Here is an 8,304-nt window from a genome sequence, read left to right as displayed (position 1 = left end):
GTCCGTGATAACTAACCACACCTTCATCCTCATCTTCATGTTTGGGCCTCATTGCAGGAAGGATATAGAGATAACGAACAGTATTCAATGTCAAAGTATGATGTATTTATGTTCGAATGATTTCTGGAAAGAATCTTCATAGCGGATGTATTTATGTTCGAATGATTTCTGGTACGAGCCTGATATCGAAAATTTCTATGGTCAGATGTCGTAAAAATCAGACACTATGTTGCTGACCTGAAAGTTTTAAAATCAATATAAGTATTTCTCAAGTGGAAATATTTTAAAGTTAATTGTTGTTAGATTGTTGGTAAACATTTAAATTGAACTAAAGATAATTAAAATTAGTATTTATTTATAAAGAATTGGTAAATGCCGTCTTGAATATTTACCCCAACATAAAATGTTCCAGTTCCGGCGCAGGTCGCATGCGCCATATCCTCGTCATACGGCTTCAGAAACTGTGAAGCCAGATTGACAGAGTTCTCTTCCACGTGGACCTTGTCAAATTTCTTTATCCGGTTCATAAGAGATTCTTTTTCGGTCCTCCTAAACAAGTACTGGACATCTCCTCAGTCCTTAAGTAAAGAGATTTGACAATTATATTTTATTAAAGGTATTGTAAAAAGTACGGAAGCATCTCTTTTATTAAATCAAAAGATAAAATGCTGTTTCATAACAAACAACTCATTATATCCACCCATTATTTAATAATAATTTACTTTATTCACCCACCAACTCACCCCATCTTTTATAACAGTTCTATGTGATTTTTTTTTTCTCTCTCTATGCTGAAATGTTGATGTTTTATCTATTTATTTATTTGGTATTATGCATGTACTGTCCATTTTTTATTGTCTCCTTGTGATTTGTATTTATTGTGTATATACATTGTATATGTGTTATAAAGAATGCCCCGAGGAAGACTAGTGCTTGCACTTATCGGGTTACCTTCTATAAATAAAGTATTATTATTAAGGTCTTCCGTTTCCAACGGAAGACCTTTCTGTTATTCTTAGGTTTCTTTTCCACAGTTTTTTTTTTCTTACCGATTTTGTGAACGCGAGTTCTCGGAAACGGCTTACTTGATTTTCATGAAACCTTCAGATCTGATGGAATATGAAAAAATCTAGACATATATTTTTTATTATGATTACGTCACTTCCGGTTCCGAGATTTTTGCATTTTAGTGAATTTTAGGGGGTTAGTTTGTCCGCGAGTTTTATCGAAAACGGCTTAAGATAAAATCTTGAGATTTTCAGTGATAATAGAACAATAAATGTAGTTGTGCGGAACGTATTTCACATTCACCGAAATTGCTGTGTACGGAAGCTCGTTAGGGCCAAAAAATAGTCCTATCGCGAACTTCAAAACATTTGACACCTTTTCAACGATAACTTTTTACCTAGAAATATTTTGTTAAAGCATGTAGAACAAAAGAACTGTAGAATTTCAAGATCTTTCAAATGGTATCTCGAAAAAAGGGCTGGCCCCTAAATTTAAGGGCCTGGAGGGGCCAAAAATCTTTTCCTTTATATCTCAAAAAGTATTGAGAATTTGTAATACGTCAAAGAAGCAAAGTTGTTCAAAATGTCAAGCTTAATTTATTAAAGTCGTCAAAATACGTCCATCATCGTCACTTCCGGCCAAACCGGATGTAGACGAAAAACGCTTATTTTTGCCGTTCTTGACAAGTTTTTGGGTAACATATGGCTCTGTGAGCTTAAAAATTTCCCGTCCGTCGTCGTTACTTCTGGTCAAACCGGAAGTAGTAAAAATAGCTTATTTTTGCATTGATTAACTTAGCTTTAGAGGATTCAAATCATTTTTGGGCGTTAATTCACATTTTTGTTAAAAATAAAAGCTACTTCCGGTCAAACAGGACGGAAGACCTACTCTTGGCTTTGCAACGAGCTTTGCTCTAGTTATTATTATTATTATTAACAACCAAATCACCCTGCCCATGTAACCAATCCCTTTTTCACAACAATCGACTCCTCTGTTCAACAAACCCCGTTTCATAACACTCAACTTCTTTCTACCAATCCACATACTTCAGTTTTATTGATTGATTGTATATTGTTTTACGTCCCTCTCGAGAATTTTTCACTCAAATGGAGACGTCACCGTATGCCAGTGAAGGGCTTCAAATTTTGACCTTTACTTGGCACTCAGGGCCATTGAGCAGTGAGAGATCTTTATCGTGCCAACGCCTGCCGCTGACACGGGGCTTCGGTTTTTAAGGTCTCATTCGAAGGACCCGCAACTTTCACTTCAAAGTGCCGAGTGCAAGGCGAAATAACAGTTCCTACCCATTTTAACGACAGTCGCGGCCGAGATACGAACTCACGACCACCCTATCACGGTGCGAGTGCTCTACCGACTGAGCTACCGTGAACGGTAAGTTCAGTTTTAAAATTTGGATCAAACCCAACATCCAGGTTACAGGTTACAGGGAAAAGGTTTGATGTCCATCCTAGCATTTTTGCATATGAGTTTAAATGAACACAACCAGGACATTACATCCCCTTTCAAAATCCCTTGAACGTCAATTTTATAAACCCAAGGACTATGAAATCGAATGTTGAAAGCCACTTTACCATTCTGGTTTAGTACAGCGACGTATTTTTCTAACTGAACTTCCGAGGAAATCGAGGAGCTCGACTCTTCATCATTATAGAATGATTCATACGTCATCATTATGTCTTCCATGATGGAACTCTTTCAGCAAATGTTACACAGTCTGTCTTCAGAAATGAGAACACACTTGGGTTTACTTACAACTTTTACCTTATAGTCAACGAAAGACCGTCGGCAGTATGGCATCTCTACTAACTCATCTTTTTAGTTTTTCTCAGAAGCTGCCACTCGGAGTTGTACGAGAAACACCGGTATGCGAACTCTTCTGCATCAGGGAGAAAGTCATAGTCATAAAGAATACCGACACTTTCCCCTGTGGAAGCTGGCATCTTCTCACGAACTCCTTTTCCCTTGGAATAAAACAGCTAAAGTACTTACTTGAAAAACAGACTATAATTTTATAACGAAATAGGATTCAAAAGAAGCGTGTAAGCTTAAAAATAGGGTAACCAATCACTTAAACAGCAACATACATGTAACGTTCAAAACATTTGAAATCATACATGTGTATGACAACATAATGTTTGGGGAGAGTAGTGCCTTTCAGAGAGAGAGATATTAACCTTTTGCCTCCACAGAGTCCATTTTCCTGTGTTATTTCCAACCACTACCTTACAAGTCCATAACGGAAATACGAAGCGCCATTCGCCATTGACGTAAACTGCATTCCACATGTTGCGGAGGATTACCAGTTCTGTTTGGCAGACTTCATAACCAGCACTCTTAGCAAAGCCATGAATGATGGCACAAGGAATTTTCGCTGCACTAGAAAAGGGAAAAAAGGTGCTCCGTATAAAGAATCAGATGCATTCAAACTTAGAATCGACTTATCAAAATAAGCTTCATATTTACCGACAAAGAAGAGTGAAAAGCGAGTATATTATGATTTTCCTTCTTTTCATTATCACGAATATTTTATTTCTTGAACATTCTGTCCGATGACCCAGGAGAATATTTCGCGTACTTGTTGGACGTCAACATTCCTTTCGTTAGCAACTCTGCGATATCCTCAAATGTATTAGCATATTCAGGCTTAATCTTAAAATAAACTTTGATATAAAGTCGATGTTGAATTTCTAACTGATTACTTTGATAGCATTATCAATGAAAAAATGTAACCAAAATCTTTCTTTCATTGTTAATTTTTTAAAGCATTGAGTACCTTTTTGGCTCTCTTATCTCCCTCGGCAATATCAGCTGCTCTTAAGATGTCCGACTTCCGGTTCGAGGCTGGTTTTGGAGGAGGAATTTTATGGAACAATAGTATCCCAATACTTACCTGAAATATATATGGGCCACAATAGGGAATTAAAGATTAACATAGAAATATTGACATGTAGGAAAAATCTTTATATATATTCTGAGTAAAAAATGGGTCAGAAAAGCTGCAAGTTATATTGAAGCATCCTGGAGTAGTTAGCATTCTGATTTGTTTAAATCATGACCCAGTGGGGAGATAGGGCGGGGCCACATTAGGTAATTTAAAGGAAATCTGGTAAAGAACGGCATCACGAAAATTCATGTAAGCGATGTGGCTTATTGCCCGTGTTTTTTTAGCACTGGGCGTATGTTTCTATAATATTATTCCCAAATGTAAATGTCGTTATATTTAGCCATATGAGTATTTACGGACAAAACTAAGACCCTGGTTACCCCCCCCCCCCCCTTGCCGAACGCACTTTCCGCACTAATATCAAATAAAACTAACCAAACAAAACTTGTATGTAATTTTTTACTGAATAAAATGAGCAAAAATCAAACATTAACAAAAACTAGCTATAAAGGAACACAGCATATAACAGGATAAGGAACGACTTTCTTTCTACACAGGCGTAGGCTTTTAATCCAGTATCTCCATTGACGTGTTGAAACCTTGAATGCAGAAAAAAAATCATAATACAGTTATGAATCCATCTTCGAAAAGAGACGACTTTCATAAAGTGGAACATTTTTTTTTTCGAGAGTCAAATTTATTGAGAATATCATGAGGACTTATTCGGACATTTATCAAACTGATATCATTTTATTTTTAAGCAACAAATATGTGTATAGTTTTTAAAAAGAAATGCATAAAAAAATATTGTACTAATAATAAATACCATTGTAGTGATTTTTCTGATATTTGACTTTTTTGTGCACCCGAAAGCAATTTGTCATGCGCGTCAGCCTTCTGATTTTGGTAGCATTCTGTATCTATTAAATAACAAATATCATATTTGAAATACTTTTATGCATAAGTACAGAAAAATGATTTTATATAGACGTTTTAATAAGAACTTTAAATGTTTAATTTAGAGGACAACGAGAAGTTATCAAAAATATTGCGGACTGATGTGATAAAATTTTATCATGAAGTCTCTGACTACATAATTTTATAAGTTTTTTAATAATATTTTTTTGGAAAAATGAAATTCAGAACAATTTAAAATTGCTGATGTATATCTTTAAAAATTTCATTTTCATGGAATATGCCAGCAGAGCAATTTCTATTCATAACGCCATGTTCACTGAATAACGTTGTTTATTTCTTAAGAAAATTCTTTCTCTCTCATACGTTTTACTGTACTTAAGAATTTCTAGTTTTCATCTGTTTTAATTAATTATTTAATATTGAAAGTTTTCAACGTCATACCAGTTAGGTAAAGGCATAATTATATAAATGTTTTGAGTAAAGCATAGACATCGAGACCGGGCGAAGGGCCACGGGAGAGGGGGGGGGGGGGGGGCTCAGTCCCCCACTTATTTTGGAAACATATATACATCATATAAGCATTGAAAATGCAGCTTACCCCTTTTGGGTTTATTGCTCGCTTCCCCCGTTTGTTACCCATGTATTGGAAAGATAAAGATTTAGACTGAGGCTAGGGATCTTAAACCCATCTTCTCCTCTTTTCGACGGGAATAAACCAGTTCTTTTTTTAGGTTAGGGTTAGTGTTAGTTTGTTGAAAGATAAATAACAAATAAAATCTTTCCATTACTAAAATATGATTTTTTTTTCAAAGTGCGTTAAGTGTCTTCATGGTAAAATATATTGATGTTGACTCTTAACGCACTTTGAAAATTTTTTTCAAAGTGCGTTGAGTTGATCCAAAATTTAACGCACTTTGAAATTTTTTTTCAAAGTGCGTTGATTTTGTCCCCAATTTTAACGCACTTGGAAAAATTTTTCAAAGTGCGTAATTTTTTCAAAGTGGGTTGCCACAATGCCGCCTTTTTTTTATGTCATATTGCTTTACCGAAGTTCAATGTTTTAGGCTATCATACATGACCATGGTCACTTTTCGACGTGACTTACGTTAATTACCACTACTATCAATAGACTAATTGGCATCTCACATCTGTCTGCATTTTTTCCGGCATTTACAAAATTGTCATAAATGGTTTTCTTTCTCTGTAGTCCATTTAAACAATCAGAATTGCGGGGGCGAAACTTAATAGACCCTATATACAATGTTGGATAAAAGAAACTCTTCTCCGGCCCTTTTTTGCGTCATTTTGAAAACCTTTTTTTTTTAACATGCAATATAAAAATTCACGATAACCTCATGATAATTATGGGATTAGGAAAAAAATGCATATTTTATAGAACAGTTGGATCATATGGTATAACTGGTAATTTTTACTGCTGTAAATTTTTACGAATTTCGGTTGAAACAGAGGGACTTAATTTTTTCTATTTTTAACGAATTAAGTTTTTCCATAAAGAGTAAAATCATCGGAGGTGGAGTTCTTTATCTACGTTTTAGCTTTTTGAATGCGTTAACATACAAATACATGTGGACGACCTGATGAAAAAATAAAAACGAAATTGTTCCCGTGTTTACGAGTGTCGATTCATTAAATGATGATGCAAGTATGTTTATTCGTTTTAATATCTTTATTTATTACATATCTAGTAATAAATACAGAATTTTTGCATATGCAATATGGCTGACATCACAATAGTCTTATCAGCCCTACAGGGCTGATACATGTATGAATTTGCGGAGCTGATATAGGTGATCAACCCTGTAGGGCTGATACGGATCAATATCACACACCTAGTAAATTAAACCTCAAAAAATAGTTCTTATGATCATACACATATTATGGGGGTTACATAGTTCTCTTAATTTTAACTTTTTGAATGATATGATAATCTAACTGATAAATAAAAGATTATTTTAAAATTAAAATTACGGATTGCGCACATTTGAAATAGAAGTACATGCAAAAACAAACTGAAAGTGTATGAGACAATAGACTATGTACATTTTAAGAAGTCTGTGCATGATTATTTACTTATTTTATTCTTAACTTAATGTGCAATATGGCTGACATCACAATAGTCTTATCAGCCCTACAGGGCTGATACATGTATGAATTTGCGGAGCTGATATAGGTGATCAACCCTGTAGGGCTTATACGGATCAATATCACACACCTAGTAAATTAAACCTCAAAAAACAGTTCTTATGATCATACACATATTATGGGGGTTACATAGTTCTCTTAATTTTAACTTTTTGAATGTTATGATAATATAACTGATAAATAAAAGATTATTTTAAAATTAAAATTACGGATTGCGCACATTTGAAATAGAAGTACATGCAAAAACAAACTGAAAGTGTATGAGACAATAGACTTTGTACATTTTAAGAAGTCTGTGCATGATTATTTACTTATTTTATTCTTAACTTAATGTGTTCTGTATTTTATTACTAAGTATGTAATAAATATAATAGAACATACCTTTTTCTATATCACATCTATCAGCCCGAGACACCAATATCAGCCCTCGGGCCTTGGTGTCTCGGGCTGATACAGGATGTGATATAGAAAAGGGTATGTAGTATACAATCATTTAATGCCTGAGCAGTCAATAGACCAGAATATTTTTCCCGAGGTGCAGGGAACAGCTCAGTGTGTTCTATAGCCAGAGGCCAGCGGCCGAGGGCAATAGAACACACTGAGCTGTTCCCTGCACCGAGGGAAAAATTTTCTGGTCTATTGACTGTTCAGGCATTAAATAATTGTTTTATTACCATATTTTATTTTAAGTGTTCACAATTGTGTATTAAGTACATAAGGTTCCCGTACCATATTGTTAATTTTTACCTAGATATGATGCATCTGTAATATTAATTAAAGATTGATTGTATAGACTATTGTTTACATTCCTCTCGAAAATTTTTCACTCTTATGGAGACGCCACCACTTCCCGGTGGAGAGGGACCTTTTTCGTGCCAGCAGAGCACCTACTACTACACGGGACCTCGGTTGATAGGTCTCACCCGAAGGACCAGTCTCCACATCCCACAGTGTATTAATTAAAAGTAACTCTCATTAAATAAAATATCCGACCATTGAAATCACACAATTTTTAAAACCAATGCAGAAAGATCGAATAAGATGATTGTTTACAATGTCTGTGCAGTGTTACAAACATCTAAATTCGAAACCCGGGTCGTTTTTGACGAAATACGTCACCGGTCAATAGAACGCGCAGTCTATTGAACGCGCAGTCTATTGACCGGTCAATAGAACGCGCAATCTATTGACCGGTCAATAGAACGCGCATTCAATTGACCGGTCAATAGATCGGTTTGAAAAGATAAGGAAAACTGAAAACACATCCAGAATAGATGAAAATATTAAATCTCTAATAAAACAACAAAATT

At 35.0% G+C, this 8,304-nt stretch overlaps 1 pseudogene; it reads right to left on the bottom strand.

Moving 5' to 3' along the window:
* Positions 1 to 2,442: 2,442 nt before the first annotated feature.
* Positions 2,443 to 5,471, bottom strand: LOC134249273 (hillarin-like; annotated as a pseudogene).
* Positions 5,472 to 8,304: the final 2,833 nt, after the last annotated feature.

Source organism: Saccostrea cucullata, unplaced genomic scaffold (assembly GCF_032062105.1).
Source record: "Saccostrea cucullata isolate Sc308-1 unplaced genomic scaffold, CSIRO_AGI_Scuc_v1 ctg23177, whole genome shotgun sequence".
NCBI lineage: Eukaryota > Metazoa > Mollusca > Bivalvia > Ostreida > Ostreidae > Saccostrea > Saccostrea cuccullata.
This window is presented reverse-complemented; position numbering and strand designations above follow the sequence as displayed.